The sequence below is a fragment of the Rhinoderma darwinii genome, chromosome 8 (genome assembly GCF_050947455.1).
Source record: "Rhinoderma darwinii isolate aRhiDar2 chromosome 8, aRhiDar2.hap1, whole genome shotgun sequence".
Classification (NCBI taxonomy): domain Eukaryota; kingdom Metazoa; phylum Chordata; class Amphibia; order Anura; family Rhinodermatidae; genus Rhinoderma; species Rhinoderma darwinii.
The window spans coordinates 102,908,926-102,929,813 of NC_134694.1; the positions used below are offsets into that span (position 1 = coordinate 102,908,926).

The 20,888-nt window shown below is 44.7% G+C and overlaps 2 long non-coding RNA genes across 2 annotated transcripts; both read right to left on the reverse strand.

Moving 5' to 3' along the window:
• Window positions 1-359: 359 nt before the first annotated feature.
• LOC142658815 (uncharacterized) lies at window positions 360-3,481 on the reverse strand. Its single transcript, XR_012850189.1, has 4 exons — window positions 2,822-3,481; window positions 2,660-2,733; window positions 2,476-2,569; window positions 360-548 (listed from the first exon to the last, which is right to left on the reverse strand). It is a non-coding gene; the product is annotated as an uncharacterized LOC142658815 (long non-coding RNA).
• Window positions 3,482-9,162: 5,681 nt separating this feature from the next.
• Window positions 9,163-12,576, reverse strand: LOC142658816 (uncharacterized). The gene is made up of 5 exons (XR_012850190.1): window positions 12,337-12,576; window positions 10,782-11,488; window positions 10,616-10,689; window positions 10,433-10,525; window positions 9,163-9,336 (listed from the first exon to the last, which is right to left on the reverse strand). It is a non-coding gene; the product is annotated as an uncharacterized LOC142658816 (long non-coding RNA).
• Window positions 12,577-20,888: the final 8,312 nt, after the last annotated feature.

The window sequence follows — 20,888 nt, forward strand, 5'->3', positions numbered from 1 at the left end:
AATGAAAAAGAGGGTAAATATAGGACGAGCTCTGTAATCCCATGGTCAACATCTACAGCAGCTAAAATGTGTATTATGAGGTTCTGTAGCAGCTGAGGTGTGTATTATAAGGTTCTGACAGCAACTGTGGTGTGTAGTATGATTTTCTGCAGCAGCTGTGGTGTGTGTTATAATGTTCCGCAGCAGCTGTGGTGTGTTTTATGATGTTCTGCAGCAGCTGTGGGGGGTACTGTGATGTTCTGCAGCAGCTGTTATGTGTATAATGAAGTTCCGCAGCAGCTGTGGTGTGAAATATGATGTTCTGCAGCAGTGTGTGGTATGATATATATATAGTAAACAATAACTCTACAGACCAGATATAAAGATGGTAAATAGTTTTTATATTTAGGAATATTTTGCCATTGAATAGAATATGTGACAACATCCAGGACTGGAGATGTCGCTGTTCTCAGGATCACCGCACATGGTGGGATCAGTGTTCCTATGCAGCAGATGAGGAATCCTCCGATCATGATGGACGTGACCTGGAAGTGACTTTATAGAGATGTCTGAAAAGAGAAAGAGAACATGTTATTATATCTATGGATTCATGATAAATGTGGGCAGCGTTAGGGGTGATGTTTCTCGGTCACGTGATTGCTGATGAGTCAGTGTGACATGTAGTGCATCCTACCATGGAGACAGCCGGACGCTCCATCTGCTCCCCTGTCAGGGATTTGCGCATGCGTAGGGTCAGAGGTTGCAGTGCATGAGACATTGATAATGCCAACGGTGGTCAACGCAAATGTAGAATCCGGTGCCCTGATATGTTTCTACATCTATGGAAGTTAATTCCGGGAATTCTGTTTCTTTACAAATATGTTTTTACTAGTTAGGGCAGCATATCCATCCCCTCTACCCGGTTATGGGAATAAAAGCGAAAAGCACGGCGCCACATGGTGCAGGTCAATGGGATTAGGCAAGCTGGGGGTAGTAAAATACCATGCTCACCTAATGACGAAAGATTTGATCGTAAAGATAATCCACAGGTGCTGCTGCCCAGATCCAGACCGGTTGACCAAAAGGTCACCGCTTGACGAAGTGATTAAAACAATGGAAAAGAGAGGATCTTCACGAGGCGCTGCTGCGTGGCTAAGTCAATAGGAAGAATTGTAGGCAAAGTAATATAAAAATATGTATCTATTTATTCAAACAATAGTGGCTACGCGTTTCAATACTGTACCAGTGTCTTCCTCAGGCCATGTATATCTCACAATTCAGTTCCTTATATACCATACGATATTTAGATGCAAAGGGAGAAAGAACCGCCAAGACTGGAGGGTCAAAGTGCGACCGTGACGTCACACCCGGTTTTTTCGCTGAACTATCAAAAAACTCCACTACGCGTTTGAAAGCAACGAAAAAACCGCAGAACTTCCCCGAGCTCGTTTCGGTGCCTATTCCCGCTTGTGTTCTAGAACAGCCATTACACAACACGTGTCGCTTTCCCTAGTAGTCGCGGACTATCATAGTTTTTGATAGTTCAGCAAAAAAAACAGGTGTGACGTCACGGTCGCACTTTGACACTCCAGTCGCCCGGTACAGTGTTGAAACGCGTAGCCACTATTGTTTGAATAAATAGATACATATTTTTATATTACTTTGCCTACAATTCTACCTATTGACTTAGCCACGCAGCAGCGCCTCGTGAAGATCCTCTCTTTTCCATTGTTTTAATCACTCTACCCGGTTATGTCAATATTTCTGTGACTCTGCAATTCCAAGGGTTTGTCCACACACGTAACGGAATTGCTACAGAAAATTTCTGCAGAAATTCAGTTAAAAGTAGCAGACTTTCCGCTGTGGCAAAAACGCACCATTTCCTGCGGTTTTCACTGTAGAACATGGTTTGTATATTGCTGCGCATTTCTCAATGTTGGGAGATGTTCCTCTGAAAAACTCAGCAAATCTGTCCAATTTCCGAAAAATACGCACCGCAGGTCAATTTTTGCTGGGAATATTTACACAGCGTGTGGTCGTACATTTGTTAAATCTCACCCACTTTGCTACTAATGTGTTCTGCTGCTTGTTTTCTGTCCGCAATTCCGGATGGAAAATACGCAGCAATTCCGCAATGTGTGGACGAGACCTTATTGTTATGTCAGTAGAGGGGCATTTCAGTAATTATATATTTGTTTTGGCAGTGTCCCCATAACTTGTATAATCCGCCCCCATTTATTTCTTATATTGCTATGTATATTCTACTCTGTGCTACCTGAGGACGATATGGAAAGTTTTCTTTTTGCAGCATAAATACAAGTCTTTTTATTGTCTCAAGGCTTCTTTACTGGGGTGTTTTGTTAATGAGTATTAATTAGTGTGAACTGGTGCTTGTTCTGTTTTTTCGTCCCACCTGTGGAGAAGCCCCCATTGTATGCTGCCTGCAAACCCACGGAAAGAAACATTTTAGTGAGTAAAATTGAACTATCTACTTACTTGTAGTTCAGGTCGTCCTGATCCAATTGTTCAATTTTTTTCCAGACTTGGTGATTCCTTCCTCCTCAATTATTTTTAGTCTTGGAGATTCTTTCTGGAAAAAGGAGAAAATATACATTATTTCTATGTCACATACAATGTACATCTCATAGCACGCAGACAGAAGAGGGAATAGGTGACTTACCGTCTGGTGTTTTTGGGATCTCCCTGTTCATAGCCCTTCATGCTTGATGAGATGAGACCAAATCTGATGGTAAACTAAAGAGGGACCAAATTGTCAGGAAATAAAAATTTTTTTTCCCAAATGTGAAAATAATGCACTATTAATGTATCTGCGGTCTCTTACCTGGGCTGGAATATAAGACGGTCTCTTCCCCTGTCAGCGCCATATTCTTCACTTCCTTCTTGAAGCTTTTAGTTATTTTTAGTGCTTCATTGGAAGCAGCGGGCACGACACAGGGGGCACTGAGGGTTGGAGCGGAGCCAGGTAGAAATGCAGCCCTGATGGAAGTTATGGGAGCACGGCAGCACTGTGATCTGCTCCCCGATCTCATATTCAGTCATACAGATGATACATGACTGCGCCTCCTCTTCAGATGTTACATTTCGTGTTGGGAGGTTCTGGATTTGCAGCGTTCTCCTGCCAGGCCGTGGCGTTGCCTGTGGCGGTGTTGGCAATAAATTCACCCCCCGCCGTGTAATCAGCGTGTAATATAAATAATTTGGATTTTGGGGGTGTTCTGGAGAGCTGATTGGAATATCTCTGGGGCTGCGGTTTGGTGGAATATGACTTGGTCCTGGAAGGTCATATTCAGGTCTGGCTGCAGATCCACCTGCTTGACGGCTGCTCTCTCCTGTTCTCCTGGAGGGCTCCGCAGGGACGGGTCTTTGTGGAGAGCGGCTTCGCTCCCTGGTCTCTACTTGTCCCCTGCGCTGTGGAGGATCTCTGGTCCGTCCCCCTGCCCTCGCAGTGACAGCATTTGTGGCTCTTTGGGTAGACCTCAGTCTTTCAATGAGTATGGCCTGACCTATAAAGAAATTACACATTTTTCGTTCAAATAGTTTTTATTAAAGTTTCACATAAACAAAAACATAATGTCAGCAAGATCATCATTATCACAAGACATTGGAATTTTTTAAAAAATATACAAGTATTGTAATGCATAAATACTTTAGAATACAAGGAAAGAGAATACTTGTGTGCAAATAACTATATAAGTCCATTATCAAAATAGGCTCTGAAAACAACAGACCGGACACAAGAAACAGGACTATGCAGATTAAATGGCGACAATGCACGCATATAGCAGTAAATATAAAATAAACAAACAAACAACAATAGCAGTAATAATCAGAAAATTATTGAAATCAGGCCCAACAGGGCTTTGTTTACTGACTCCCTGAACAGAATATGCAATTTGTCCAAGCTATCCAATATTTGCCAAAAGAGAGATTACCAAATGCAATGGCTTTCTCGTAGATATAAGTTGTATTTATTAACGATATAAGTTCGGAAAATGGTGGAATTTCCAACTGTCTCCAGTAACGTGTTACTACAAGTTTAGCCATAACTAGGATCTTACAGAATAATCTTCTATGAACTACAGGTACAATATCTATTTCCAAAATTAGTAGAATTAATTGTGGGCTGCACAGGACTTGCATAGAAAATATGTCAGACATAAGAGTAAGTACCTCAGTCCAATATGTAGTAATAAGGGGACATTCCCATAGAACATGTATGAGAGAACCCCTATGACCGCAGTTTCGCCAGCACAGTGGAGAAGTATTGGGAAACATTATATGTAGACGGTTTGGCTTTTAAAATGTAATAAATTATATCACTGTTTGGCCATAGGGACGGACCCTGCTGCTGCTGTGGGGTTTAGGGAGAGGGGAACCTTAGCATAGATTAGTGTTACTTTGGAATGAGTAAATCTGCGCTGTACATCACTTCTCTGTAGACATCACAAGGCAGGGGTAGAACTGGGCTGAAGGTAAAACTGGCCCCACGGCATAGGAATGGGAGGTGGAGAATGCACTGTCTGTCCTAAAACATTGCCCAACAGACCCCGGGGATAACCCCTCCCAGGAAAGCTCCTCTATGGGGGGAATATTGTCTATTTCTATCTAAACATTTCACTTACCTTGATTTTCCGGTCGGCTCAGCCATGCGTCATTATCAGCGATCAGCTGACGCAGCTCTCGGGCACTCATGGCTTAGTAACCGCCGAGGTTGGGATGTTGGAAAATTGGAGAACTAAGTTCTCAGGTGGCCCCGGTGTTATTGGGCCTTGATCAAAGATCAATAAGAAGCTTGGGAAGTAAACACTAGATATGTAATACAAACTAGTTCGCTCTTCCACAAACCAAAATGAAGTATCAGCAAAAGCATCAACTCAGGAAATGGCGCTGATGTCACAGTGCTCAGGCCTTATATAACTTCAAGACATTATGACATCATATGTGTGACCTCACAATCCACGCCTGAACATATCTCTGTGACATCACAGCACTCAGGCGGGCATGTTGCTTGCTTGATTCATAGCTCTGTGACATCACAGCACTCAGGCGGCCATGTTGCTTACTGCTAACTGCTGAATATCAGAATATGACTGAGATTTGTTCCTTTCTGAACCATACTGTAGAATGGAAAGATCTTATCAGCTATAATACAATACGTGTAGATATAGATATACACACACATACATGTGTGCGTCTTTGTATATGTTGAACATACAAAATGATCTCAATATAAGTTTGCCAATGTTTCACCAAGATGGTTCTTTCCTGTCGCGTTGTCAGTTTTTTATTGTATTTCGCAGATGCCTTGAGGTGTTAGGTTTGGATGTGTCGGTTTATTCTCATTCATTTCATATCGGGGCAGCTACGGAGACGGCAGCATGGGGGTTGGGTCCTGAGGTGGTGAAGAGGATAGGTCGGTGAGAATCTGGGAGGTACAAAACTTATGTGCGTCCCCAATCTGTGTGATGGTAGCTGGTTCGGTTACTTTCCCTTCTCTCTCCCCCCCCCCCCGCCCCACTATTTGATTATGACTAAACTTTCCTCAATGTTCTTCTTCTGTCATTTTAGGTGGCTTACCATCCTTGGTGTGGATACTGGAGCACTCTTATGTGCACTGGGGGACTTTGAGGGCAGATGTTCGCCCGGATGGGTGGCAGTTAGAGTTCCAGAAACCTTTGGTGGACATACGATGGCTAGTCATGCGAGGTTATGGTGTGGAGTCGAGTTTTGCTCGATTTTCATAGATATGCCCAGTTAGATCGGGCACCTGACATGTTGGTCCTCCATGTGGGGGGTAATTATTTGGGGACACGTCCTTTTAGAGAACTGATCAGGGATATAAAATATGATTGCTCCCGGTTGTGATCCTGTTTTCCCAAGGTGAAGGTGGTCTGGTCTTAAATCGTCCCTCGCAGCATCTGGAGACACGCGTGGTCAGTGTCACGCATTAACAAGGCGCGGGTCAAGGTTAATCGGGCAGTGTCTAGTTTTGTGGTTAGGACTGGGTTTTTTTTCGTGAGGCAATATGATTTTGAAGATGGTCAAGGCCAATTTTGGTTAGGTGATAGAGTCCATCTGAATACAGCTCTTACTAGACCCAGCACAGCCCTATTAGTGACAATCGTCACTATGAGAGGGCTGATTTCCCCTGTAACTGGGTCTGCTGTGCAGCTCCAGTTACAGTGGAAAAACATGGTGTAAAAGAAAGAAAAAATATATATAAAGTTCCCCAAAGGTCTTCTTTGACCTTTGGGGGACAGACCATAGTAATAAAAAAATAGTAAAGTAAAGTGCAAAAAAAATTGAAATAATAAATACACATAAAATACCGACCCCAAAAAAAACGTTCCCCCCGCCAATCATTGTTGTAACGCTAGCGCTGACCCAATTACCCTAATATAGACGTGTAATATATAAAAATTTACGGTAGACAATAACGATCACAAATAAAAGGTTTGTTTTAGGGTAAAACTATGTTATTACCAACAAATAAAAATAGCTGAAATGTAAAAAAGCTTATTTTTTTACTATTATTTTCAAACTTTATGAATAAAAATTCTAAAATAGCAAAAAAGGTGTGTATAAAAACGATAAAAAACGAAACCTGCAATGTCTATGGAAAAACCGTCGCAAAAATCACGTCGTTAGCCAAACAAATAAAAAAGTTATAGCCATTTAACTAACGCGTGCTAAAAATGGCTAAACGGTGTCTGGTCCTGAAGGCGCAAAATAGAGGAAAATACATGTATCCCCCCCCCTCTCCACAGGACATGTATCCCCTCTCCACAGGACATGTATCCCCTCTCCACAGGATCTCCACAGGACATAAATCCCCTCTCCACAGGACATGTATCCCCTCTCCACAGGACATGTATCCCCTCTCCACAGGATATACACAGGACAGGGGATACATGTGTGATCGCTGGCAGCGATAGGGAGAACAGGGGACTGAAAGTCCCCTGAAGTTCTCCATCACAAACCTCGGACTTCCGGGTTCTGTGTCGGCAGCTCCGGAGAAATGAATGGAGCGCCGGTCGTGCTTGTGCGCATGCGTGACCAGCGCTCCTTTCATTTTTATTGAGCTGCGCAGACGCCGGAAGTCAGAGGTTAGTCATGGAGAAGTTCAGGGGACTTTCAGTACCCCGTTCTCCCTATCAGTGCCAGCGATCACACATGTATCCCCTGTCCTGTGGAGATCCTGTGGATAGGGAATACATGTCTTTTGTAGGACACACTGTAGGTCGCATTCTTTTGGGAGGGGGGAAGCTGTATGGCGTTCCCTACAGGGGGGGCTGTATGGCGTTCTCTACAGGGGGGGCTGTATGGCGTTCCCTACAGGGGGGGCTGTATAGCGTTATCTACAGGGGGGCTGTATGGTGTTATCTACAGGGGGCTGTATGGCGTTATCTACAGAGGTGGATGTATGGTGTTATCTACAGAGGGGGTCTGTATGGCGTTATCTACAGAGGGGGCTGTATGGCGTTATCTACAGGGGGGATGTATGGCGTTATCTACAGAGGGGGCTGTATGGCGTTATCTACAGAGGGGGCTGTATGGCGTTATCTACAGGGGGACTGTATGGCGTTATCTACAGAGGTGGCTGTATGGCGTTATCTACAGAGGTGGCTGTATGGTGTTATCTACAGAGGGGGTCTGTATGGCGTTATCTACAGAGGGGGTCTGTATGGCGTTATCTACAGAGGGGGTCTGTATGGCGTTATCTACAGGGGGCTGTATGGCGTTATCTACAGAGGTGGCTGTATGGCGTTATCTACAGGGGGGCTGTATGGCGCTATCTACAGTGGGGGCTGTATGGCGCTATCTACAGGTGGTGGGGGCTGTATGGCGTTATCTACAGAGGGGCTGTATGGCGTTCTCTACAGGGGGATGTATGGCGCTATCTACAGAGGGGGGCTGTATGGCGTTATCTACAGGGGGGGATGTAAAAAAGGCACTATCTACAAGGGGGGGTTGTGTGACACCCAGGGGAGGGGGGCCCCAGTCAAAAGTTTGCTATGGGGCCCAGTCTTTCCTAGTTACGCCCCTGGGTAGAGGTTAATAGGTTTGGGATGAAGGGGAGGAAAAGAGGGTAGTGGCATAAAGGGGGCGTCGGTTAAGGAAGGCACATAGGTTGAAGAGCAGCAGCTTCGTGCCATTCAGGAGGACAGTGAAAAATTGTCCCGCCCTCCCAACCCTAATGCTGTTTGTGGTTCTTGCAGTTCTGTTTTGTGCTGTTATTTCGTGGTATTGCTGTTCTTTTTTTATTTTACAGGGGACGGCTGATGGAGGCATGCCGGCGTGGAGTCACGGTGGCTTTGTGGCGGATTGGGGGTCCTTGGAGTTGGTGGTAAATTGAAGTGGGGGATTCATCATAGGGATGGTCCCAACAATTACACAATTGCTCATAGGTATGGGCTTATTTTGGGCTGCTGCTGGGTGGTGTCCCGGGGAGTGTTTTTTCATCCTTGGCAAGCCAACTGCGGAGTAGAAAGGTGCCTCTGAGCCTGTAGGGACACGGCTGGGGGTAAGTAGTTAAACAGGTGGGCAGTTCGGCGCCAAAATTTGTAGCTCCAAGGACTTCCCTTTCCTCGTTATGTGTTATGTTTTGATTTATAAAGCGGTCTTTATGTAAATATGTTAATAATAAAATGGCTGCTGTGGCCGAATTTATCCAACCCACTGTCTGGCGTTTTGTTTATGGGGATGGTTAAGTGGGGGGAAAAAGGAGGGCCATAGGGGTTAGATAAGACAGGAGAATAATGGGGGAGGTGATGTTTTAGAAAAATGAAAAAGAGGGTAATATAGGACGAGCTCTGTAATCCCATGGTCAACGTCTACAGCAGCTAAAATGTGTATTATGAGGTTCTGTAGCAGCTGAGGTGTGTATTATAAGGTTCTGACAGCAACTGTGGTGTGTAGTATGATTTTCTGCAGCAGCTGTGGTGTGTGTTATAATGTTCCGCAGCAGCTGTGGTGTGTTTTATGATGTTCTGCAGCAGCTGTGGTGTGTACTGTGATGTTCTGCAGCAGCTGTTTTGTGTATAATGACGTTCCGCAGCAGCTGTGGTGTGAAATATGATGTTCTGCAGCAGCTGTGGTGTGTGGTATGATATATATATAGTAAACAATAACTCTACAGACCAGATATAAAGATGGTAAATAGTTTTTATATTTAGGAATATTTTGCCATTGAATAGAATATATGACAACATCCAGGACTGGAGATGTCGCTGTTCTCAGGATCACCGCACATGGTGGGATCAGTGTTCCTATGCAGCAGATGAGGAATCCTCCGATCATGATGGACGTGACCTGGAAGTGACTTTATAGAGATGTCTGAAAAGAGAAAGAGAACATCTTATTATATCACATCTATGGATTCATGATAAATGTGGGCAGCGTTAGGGGTGATGTTTCTTGGTCACGTGATTGCTGATGAGTCAGTGTGACATGTAGCGCATCCTACCATGGAGACAGCTGGACGCTCCATCTGCTCCCCTGTCAGGTATTTGCGCATGCGTAGGGTCAGAGGTTGCAGTGCTTCGGCGCATGAGACGTTAATAATGCCAACGGTGGTCAACGCAAAGGTAGAATCCGGTGCCCTGATATGTTTATACATCTATGGAAGTTAACGCCGGGAATTCTGTTCCTTTATTAATCTGGTTTACTTGTTAGGGCAGCATATCCATCCCCTCTACCCGGTTATGTCACTATTTCTGTGACTCTGAAATTCTAAGTGTTTGTCCACACGTAACGGAATTGCTACAGAAAATTTCTGCAGAAATTCAGTTAAAAGTAGCAGACTTTCCGCTGCGGCAAAAACGCACCATTTCCTGCGGTTTTCACTGTAGAACATGGTTTGTATATTGCTGCGCATTTCTCACTGTTGGGAGATGTTCCTCTGAAAAACTCAGCAAATCTGTCCAATTTATGCAGCATGAATTGACATGTTGCGGTCCGAAAAATACGCACCGCAGGTCAATTTTTGCTGGGAATCTTTACACAGCGTGTGGATGACATTTGTTAAATCTCACCCACTTTGATACTACTGTATTCTGCAGCATATTTTATGTCCGCAATTCCAGATGGAAAATACGCAGCAATTCCGCAACGTGTGGACAGACCTTATTGTTATGTCAGTACAGGGGCATTTCAGTAATTATATATTGGTTTTGGCAGTGTCCCCATAACTTGCATAATCCTCCCCCATTTATTTCTTATATTGCTATGTATATTCTATTTTGTGCTACCTGAGTGATATGGAAAGTTTTTTTATTGTCTCAAGGCTTCTTTACTGGGCTGTTTTGTTAATGAGTATTAATTAGTGTGAACTGATGTTGTTCTTCGTCGCAGCTGGGGAGAAGCCCCCATTGTATGCTGCGTGGAATCCCACGGAAACATTTTAGTGAGTAAATTTGACCTATCTACTTACTTGTAGTTCAGGTCGCCCTGATCCGATTGCTCAATTTTTTCCAGACTTGGTGATTCCTTCCTCCTCAATTATTTTTAGATTTGGAGATTCTTTCTGGAAAAAGAGCAAATATCAATAATATCTATGTCACATACAATGTACATCTTCATAGGACGCAGATAGAAGAGGGAATAGGTGACTTACCGTCTGGTGTTTTTGGGATCTCCCTGTTCATAGCCCTTCATGCTTGATGAGATGAGACCAAATCTGATGGTAAACTAAAGAGAGACCAAATTGTCAGGAAATAAAAAGATTTTCTTTTCCCCAGCTTTAAAAATAATACAATATTAATGTATCTGCGGTCTCTTACCTGGGCTGGAATATAAGCCGGTCTCTTCCCCTGTCAGCGCCATATTCTTCACTTCCTTCTTGAAGCTTTTAGTTATTTTTTAGTGCTTCATTGGAAGCAGCGGGCACGACACAGGGGGCACCGAGGGTTGGAGCGGAGCCAGGTAGAAATGCAGCCCTGATGGAAGTTATGGGAGCACGGCAGCACTGTGATCTGCTCCCCGATCTCATATTCAGTCATACAGATGATACATGACTGCGCCTCCTCTTCAGATGTTACATTTGTTGTTGGGAGGTTCTGGATTTGCAGCGTTCTCCTGCCGGGCCGTGGCGTTGCCTGTGGCGTTGCCTGTGGCGTTGCCTGTGGCGGTGTTGGCAATAAATTCACCCCCCGCCGTGTAATCAGCGTGTGATATAAATAATTTGGATTTTGGGGGTGTTCTGGAGAGCTGATTGGAATCTCCCTGGGGCTGCGGTTTGGTGGAATATGACTTGGTCCTGGAAGGTCATATTCAGGTCTGGCTGCAGATCCACCTGCTTGACGGCTGCTCTCTCCTGTTCTCCTGGAGGGCTCCGCAGGGACGGGTCTTTGTGGAGAGCGACTTCGCTCCCTAGTCTCTACTTGTCCCCTGCGCCGCGGAAGATCTCTGGTCCGTCCCCCTGTCCTCGCAGGGACAGTATTTGTGGCTCTTTGGGTAGACCTCAGTCTTTCAATGAATATGGCCTGACCTATAAAGAAATTACACATTTTTAAAATTTAATAAATTATATCACTGTTTGGCCATAGGGACGGCGCCTGCTGTTGCTATGGGGTTTAGGGAGAGGGGAACCTCAGCATAGATTAGTGTTACTTTGGGATGAGTAAATCTGCGCTGTACATCTCTTCTCTGTAGACATCACAAGGCAGGGGTAGAACTGGGCTGAAGGTAAAACTGCCCCCAAGGGATAGGAATGGGATGTGGAGAATGCGCTGTCTGTCCTAAAACATTGCCCAACAGACCCCAGTGATAACCCCTGCCAGGAAAGCTCCTCTTTGGGGGTACAATAGCTATTTCCAAAATTAGTAGAATTAATTGTGGGCTGCACAGGACTTGCATAGAAAATATGTCAGACATAAGAGTAAGTACCTCAGTCCAATATGTAGTAATAAGGAGACATTTCCATAGAACATGTATGAGAGAACCCCTATGACCGCAGTTTCGCCAGCACAGTGGAGAAGTATTGGGAAACATTATATGTAGACGGTTTGGCTTTTAAAATGTAATAAATTATATCACTGTTCGGCCATTTGACGGACCCTGCTGCTGCTGTGGGGTTTAGGGAGAGGGGAACCTCAGCATAGATTAGTGTTACTTTGGGATGAGTAAATCTGCGCTGTACATCACTTCTCTGTAGACATCACAAGGCAGGGCTAGAACTGGGCTGAAGGTAAAACTGGCTCCACGGCATAGGAATGGGAGGTGGAGAATGCGCTGTCTATCCTAAAACATTGCCCAACAGACCCGGGGATAACCCCTCCCAGGAAAGCTCCTCTATGGGGGGAATATTGTCTATTTCTATCTAAACATTTCACTTACCTTGATTTTCCGGTCGGCTCAGCCATGCGTCATTGTCAGCGATCAGCTGACGCAGCTCTCGGGCACTCATGTCTTAGTAACCCCCGAGGTTGGGACGTTGGATAATTGGAGAACTAAGTTCTCAGGTGGCCCCGGTGTTATCGGGCCTTTATCATAGATCAATAAGAAGCTTGGGAAGTAAACACTAGATATGTAATACAAACTAGTTCACTCTTCCACAAACCAAAATGAAGTATCAGCAAAAGCATCAACTCAGGAAATGGCGCTGATGTCACAGTGCTCAGGCCTTCTATAACTTCAGGACATTATGACATCATAAGTGTGACCTCACAATCCACGCCTGATCATATCTCTGTGACATCACAGCAGTCAGGCGGCCATGTTGCTTGCTCCCAACTACTGAATATCAGACTATTGAAATACAAGGACTTACCAGGTTAGGTAGAGAGTTAGGCGTCGTTAACAAGTTTCCAATACGCCTCATTATATACAAATAATGTAACAAACTTCATTATATCATGAAAAAACTTTGAGAAAAAGAAGTAATTACGCCATAGATCTAGTAAAAATTTAACAAATTTTATTAGGACATACAACATAAAAATTTCATAAAATTCAAAGACAGATCCGAATAAAAATAGGAACACAGTGTGGTGGCTTCCAAGATATTATAAATTTGGGATATTGGGCCCACCGCAACGGAAAGTCCCTGACAATAAGTCACCTTCCAAGATGGATGGTAAGTAGTAAGGTCTAGGTGGAATTGTACATGCGTAACTATGGAGATATTGGCTGCTGAGTATCTGTAGTTTAGGAGTAAAAAAGAATCACTCCAAGAGTCATATATAGTTTCAGAAGTTATAAACCACAGTAAATAATCGCATTAATTGAAGTAGGATGAAAAAATAGACCATAAACAGAATATGGTAGTGTGACTAGGTATGCCAGAGAAGGAATCAAGTATCTTACATAGGAAATGTGAAGGTGGGCTTACCCATAGAAGTAGACGTGGTGTGAGGCCCCGCACTGTAGCCTGACAACGTAGCGCCCCATAAGTCACCTTCCAAGATGGATGGTAAGTAGTAAGGTCTAGGTGGAATTGTACATGCGTAACTATGGAGATATTGGCTGCTGAGTATCCATAGAAGTAGGGCGTGGTGTGAGGCCCCGCACTGTAGCCTGACAACGTAGCTCCCCGACGCGCGTTTCGCCAATGTGGCTTCCTCAGGGGGTAAAATGATCTCAATATAAGTTTGCTCCATGTTTGTATAAAGCGGATAATTCACCTTCTGGTAGATAATATACGGGATAAAGCATCTCCTGCTGTACATTATAAGAATATTAGAAGTCACGAGAAGTTCTGTCACTATACAAAAACACATGGTCACAGGTGACTCCTAATAATCTTTATAGTTTATAGTAGGGGGTACAGTATTCCTTATATACACACCTCATCTGCTGCAGAACCTCTTTCTGAAGAGTAAGAGGAGATTCTCTTTCACTATCTAGTGATATGACATAAAATGTGTATTATGAGGTTCTGCAGCAGATGAGGTGTGTATGATGAGGTTTTGCAGGTGATGTGTGGGGTATGAGGTTCTGCAGCTGCTGAGGTGAATATTTTGATCTTCTGCATCAGCTGTGATATATATTATGCGGTTCTGCACCAGCTGTGTAGAGTATTATGATGTTCTGCAGAAGCTGAGATGTATATTATTGTGTTCTGCACCAGCTGTGGTATATTTTATGTGGTTCTGCAGCAGCTGAGGTGTGTATAATGGTGTTCTGCATCAGCTGTGATGTATATTATGTGGTTCTGCTGCAGTGCGTATAATGATCATGTTCAGCAGCTGAGGTGTGTATTATGAGGTTCTGCAGCAGCTGAGGTGTGTGTAGTGGTTCATAGGGTTGCCACCAGACTGGTGAATTAACAGTCCAGCCGGCATTCACACTGGGAGACTAGAAAGCGCCGGTATTTTTGCAGAATAAAACAGTGCGTGCTCAGTCAGGTTATTTTATATTGGGATTGGATACTTCTCCTTTGCCAGACCGCCCAGCCCGAGAAACATCAGCAGCGCCAGGACTAGGTGAAGTGTGAGATTGGTGCCAGCGGAGGATACTGACTGAGGTACAGCGAGTCATTGTCCGAGGCACCCAGAACTAAGTCATGCCCCATGAACCATACCCACTTTTTACCCATGGAGTGGATTTACACATACTTTTTTTTGTGCAAAATCACTTAAACCAGCATGTGTGAATACACCCTCTACCTGGCCGCTCATTATCGATATTAATTAGGGACGCAGGGCCGCCATCAGGGCGGTATTAGGGGTACAGGTGTGAGGGGCCCAGCCAAACCTAATTGAAAGGGGGGCCCGGCAACTGCCGCGACTTGCCTTTGGTAGAAAAAAACGGGCCCCTGCAATGGGGCCCGTTTTTTTCACCACTGAATGTCGTGAGCTGCGGGCCCCCCCTTCCGTCATCGGGGCTGTCGAACCGCCCGCGCGCGCGACCGATCGCGCACACAAGGAAACTCCCGCGCGTGCGCACTCGCGAGCACGCACCCACAAACGCCCGCACTCGAGACCGCCCGCGCGCGCACCCGCGAAAGCCCGGAAGCGCGCACCCGCGACTGCCCGGGCGCTCCCAGATGCGACAGCCCGGGCGCTCCCAGATGCGACAGTCCGGGCGCTCGCAGCCGCGACTGCACGCGCGCACCCACGAACGAAGCGCGCGCAGCCACGGACACACATGGACAGAACTTACCTGGAGCCTGGCTGGAGGTGAAGGACTGGACGTCTGGACCGAAGACATCGCCTGGAAGACATCACCTGAAGAGGACTGGAGTGGGAGCAGCTCTTCAGACACAGTGAGTAAAATGTCTCAAAGTGCTGTTTAAGTATGGCCCTGTTCACACAGAGTATTTTGCAGGCAGAAAAAAAATCGGACTCAAAATTCCTTAAAGAATTTTGAGGCAGATTTTGACCTGCCCACACTATATTGCCGCGTTTTTTTGCTGCGTTTTTTGCCCGCGGCGATTGAGGACAGCAGACAAAAATCGCAGAGAAAAATGCATTTTCTGCCTCCCATTGATTTCGATGGGAGATCAGAGGCGGAACCGCGGCAAGAAAGGACGTGCTGCTTTTCCTTTTTTCCGTGACTGGCTCCCATTGATTTCAGATTAAATCAATGGGATGCGGTTTTGGAAGTTTTTTGGTGCTGATTCTGACGCAGTGTCCGAGTCAATATCAAGGCCCAAAAACTCTGTGAACTGGGCCTTATTGTTAGGGCTTATTCAGACGAACGTGTAATACGTCCGTGCAACGTGAGTGATTTTCGCGCAGCCGCCATCATTACGACACTCTGTTTGTATGTTTGTAGCACGTGGTGCTTTTCTGTTTTCATTCATAGTTTATACTGCTGCGGAAGTGCTGGGCGGGATTTTCACGCACCCATTGACTTCAATGGGTGCGTGATGCTCGAACAATGCACAAATATCGGACATGTCGTGAGTTTTACGCAGCGGACACACGCTGCGTGAAAATCACTGACAGTCTGCACGGCCTCATAGAGTAACAGGTCCGTGCGAGGCGCGTGAAAATCACGCACGTTGCACGGATGTATTACACGATCGTCTGAATAAGCCCTAACAATAAGGCCCAGTTCACAGAGTTTTTGGGCCTTGATATTGACTCGGACACTGCGTCAGAATCAGCACCAAACAACTTCCAAAACCGCCTCCCATTGATTTAATCTGAAATCAATGGGAACAAGTCGCGGAAAAAAGAAAAGGCAGCACGTCCTTTCTTGCCGCTGTTCCGCCTCTGACCTGCCATCGAAATCAATGGGAGGCAGAAAATGCATTTTTCGCTGCGTTTTTTGTCTGCTGTCCTCAATCGCCGCAGGCAAAAAACGCGGCAAGATAGTGTGGGCAGGTCAAAATCTGCCTCAAAATTCGGTGCGCTGTTCCAGGCGGTCGCGGGTGCGCATGCGCGGGAGTTTGCGGGTGCGCGCGATCGGTGTCCCCCATGCTACCCAGGGCCGCCATCAGGGGGGGTATTAGGGGTACTGATGTGAGAGGCCCGGCCAAACCTAATTGAAAGCGGGGCCCGCAGCTCACAACATTCTTTTGGTGAAAAAAACGGGCCTGTTTTTTTTTCAACCAAAGGCAAGTCGCTGCAGTTTGCCGGGCCCCCCTTTCAATTAGGTTTGGCCGGGCCTCTCACATCAGTACCCCGAATACCCCCATGATATAATGCTGGACGGAGTACCGTTAACAGGCGGTGCCACGGTAGGGGGGCCCAGAAAATTTTTCAGTAGGGGGCCCTGAAATTCCTGATGCCCTGTAGGGACGTACACAAAAATCATAGCAAAACTTAATATGGGCCCCATCTCCACTGAGAGCATACATCAAACATATACATAGGCTCCCGTTCACCCGACAGAGGCCAAGAGTTTCTTTGGACATTGTAGGGAAAGTATGATGGATGATGATGGACCACAGTGTCTGCGTTTTTTCTCAAAAACCGCACCACTCTTGTCTATGGCCTTGCCTGGTATTGCAGCTTAGTCTCATTGACTTGAATGGGGATGAGCTGCAATATCAGACAGAACCCATGGTCAAGAGAGGAGCTGTTTGTAGACGTTTCTTTCTTTTTTAAATCAAGTAAATTTTTATTGCAAAATTCTTCCAATTACAAATGATAATGCTCAAACAATAGTACAAATTACAGTAGTACAGAGTATATACATGACGTTCATATTTCAACTTATACAGGTATCATGACTAACGAAATCATTCATGAGAAGTCAAAGCGATATTCAACATCATATGTATATTAAATGGCTAACAGTCAGTTGGTCCCAACCCAGCCGCAACATCAAGCATGGAGTCTAACCCCTGTCACTCTATCCAATGGACCCAGATTTTGTCAAATGTGTGTCTTGCATTTCGAGATTTTATATATATATATATATATATATATATATATATTTCCATATTTATTAACCTATTAACTTTGTTACGGAATTCTAATAGAGTGGGGGGCTGGTCATCCAGCCAGTGCTGTGCAATAAGCTTCCTAGCTACATATAACAAACGGGCAATGGCGAAATTATCCCAGAATACATACATATGGAGTAAGATCTACAGAGACTCGATATACGGAAGAAATAAGATCCACCACTTCTGACCAAAATTGTTGCGATCGCAAGCATTGCCACCTCAAGTTTATCAAAGTGCCTGGTTCCACACCACATCTAGGGCACACAGGAGAGTCTCTAAACCCAATGTCATGTAGAAAAACCAGGGTTTTATAAACTCTACGTAGCAAGTATAAACGAGAAATACGATGTGCCTCATTCATGGATAATTGAGTGGTTCGTGATAGAATATAATTCCAATGAGTCTCCTCTATGGGCCCAATATCCCTTTCCAATTTGCTTCTCAACAGAGAGTGAAATCTATCCAGGAGGGATATAATGCCAGAAGTGTGATCTACTCTACTAACAACCCTGATCAGGATATTATCCATTACTGAAACATCTTCATTCCTACTTTCAACTCCATATGCATGTTGAAGCTGAAGATATTTGTAAAATTGGGCATGAGGAAGATCACATTCAGTCTGTATACGAGCAAATAGTTTAAGATCTTTAACATCTATCAGCTGGTCTATTCTATGCACACCTCTGCTCTTCCACATGTGAAAATCACTTCGAGCATGTAAGTGAGTCAACCAAGGCGTGTCCCATATAGCCATGTATTGTGTACAGCCCTTAACCCCTTAAGGACCTTGACTAGTTGGCACGTTCAGGACGCGGCCCCATTTTTCAAATCTGACATATGTGACTTTATGTGGTAATAACTTCGGAATGCTTTAGTATTTTATTGTGAAAAACACAAAAAAACGTGAAAATTAAAATCTAATTTTTTTTCGATAAAACGTGGACATTTTAAATTTTTACAAGGAATAAAGAAGAAAAAGCACCCCCAACATTTGAAAACCAATTCCTTCCGATTACGGCAATACCCCATAAGTGTTCATAAACTGTTGTTTGGACACACTGCAGGGCTCAAAAGGACAGGAGCACCATTTGGAGCTCAAATTTAGCTAGAATGGTTTTCAGGGGCCATGTCATGTTTGTAGAGTGCCTGCGGGACCAAAACAGTAGGAACCCCCAAAAGTTACCCCATTTTGGAAACTACACCCCTTAAGGAATCTATCTAGGGGTATAGTAAGCATTAACCCCACTGGTCTGTTGCAGAATTTATTGGAATTAGGCCGTTAAAATGAATATCAACATTTTTTCCACTAAAAAGTTTCATTTTCACAAGGGATAAAGGAGAAAAAGCACCCCAACATTTGTAAAGCAATTTCTCCCAAGTACGGAAATAACCAACATGTGGTCATAAACTGCTGTTTGGACACACGGCAGGGCTCAGAAAGGCAGGAGCGCTATTTGGCATTCAGATTTTGCTCGATTGGTTTTTGGGTGCCCTGTCGTATTTGCAAAACCCTAAAGTACCAGAGTACAGTGGAAGCCCCCAAGAAGTGACCCCATTTTAGAAACTTCACCCCTCAAGGCATTTATCATTTGCCTGGACATATGATAGAGCTCAGAAGTGAAGATCAACATGCTCATTTGAGGTCTAATTTGGGTTATTTTCACAGCATTGGCCCACAATTGCAGGGCCCTAAGATTAAATAGTAAAACACACCATCAAGTAGTGACCCTTATTTTGGAAACTACACCCCTTAAGGCTTTTTAAGGAGTGTAGTGAGCATTTTGCCCCCACAGGTCTTTTTCCATTAGTAATTACTGCGCAGCGGATGGTGCAAAGTGAAAATTAAAATTTTCCAGTGAGATGCTATTTTAGTGCACAATATGTTGTTCCCAGTTTGTACCACCGAAGACACACACCTCGTAAACTGCTAAGCTGGTTCTTCCGGGTATGACGATGTCATATCTGTGGGCGTAAACTGCTGTTTGGTCATGCTGTAGGGCTCAGAAGGGAGGGAGCGCCATTTGGCTTTTGTAGCACAGATTTTGCTTGGTAGTAGTTCTGTTTGGGGTTTTGCTGGTATTTCAGTTTATAATGTGGGGGCATATGTAAGCTGTGCGGAGTACATCAGGCTATATATAAGCTGTGCGGAGTACATCAGGGTATATGTAACCTGTGCGGAGTACATCAGGGTATATGTAAGCTTGGCGGAGTACATCAGGGCATATGTAAGCTGTGCGGTGTGCATCAGGGCATAGTAAGAGGGTATAATAATGCAGTAAATAAATCATAATTGCATAATGGCCAGTGTCGCACTGATAAATGGTGCCCGATCTTATCCGCTTTTGGACACTCTGCACATTTTGCGTCGCCATATTCGGAGAGCCAGAAGGGCTTGTTTATTGCGGGACGGGTTGTAGTTTTTATTGGTACTATTTTGGGGCACGTGCGACTTTTTGATCACTTTTTATTCCATGTTTTGAGAGGGGTGGGGATAAAAAAAATAGCGATTATGGTATTGTCTTTCATTTATTTTTTGCGGTGTTCACCGTGTGGGAAAAATAACATTACAGATTGGGTCGAAACAGACGCGGCGATACCAAATATGTGTACTTTTTTTAACATTTACATTTTTTCCTATAATAAAAGTTTTATTATAGGTAAAAAGCCAGTGTTTGTTTTTATTAACTTGAAACTTTTCTTTTTACACTTATATTCAACTTTTTTCAACTTGTTTTTTGTCCCACTAGTGGACTTGAGGGCCTCTGATCTTTACTACCCACGTGGTGCAATGCATTAGAACTGTCAGTCATTCACTGACAGCAAGTTTATTAGGTCCCGTCTGTGGGTGGGGCCTAATAGGCTATCGTACGTGGCAGACCAGGAGGACTTTATTAGGCCTCCGGTTGCCATAGCAATGATCGGCATCCTCACGATCACATCGTGTCAACCGATCGCTACAAACCACTAAGATTTGATCGTGGCATAAAAGGGGTTAATGGCAGGGATCGGAGCTAGCTCCATTCCCTGCCGTTACAGCATTGTGTCAGCTGTAACATACAGCTGACACCAGCGGCCGATGTTGTAGGCTTCGCTTCTGAGCCTGCGCCATCTTGTTACTGTGGCCGGACGCCATTTAGGCCCAGCCTCTGGGTGTAACCTAGCAGGCTTCCGTACTTGGCAGACAGGAGGCCATTGTTAGGCCTCCGGTCTGCCGAAGCAGTCATCTGAACCATGGGATTTAATTGTAGGGTTCCGATCTGCTTGTAAACACCACAGATGCAGTGCTTGCTTTTGAGCACTGCATCTAAGGGGTTAATCGGCCGGATCGGAGGCTTGCTCCGGTCATTGGCCTTGCAGCAGTGATAGCGTTAAGCTATCACTGCTTTAAAACTGTGTCTGCAGACACAGTCCCCTGATAATGCTCTGACGTAATAGTCCGTCACTTTGCGTTAACAGGACAATGCCTGTGACGGACTATTAAAAATCATTTACACGGAGTCTGGCCATAGGTCTGTCATATAACATCTGAACCCAAGAGATAAAT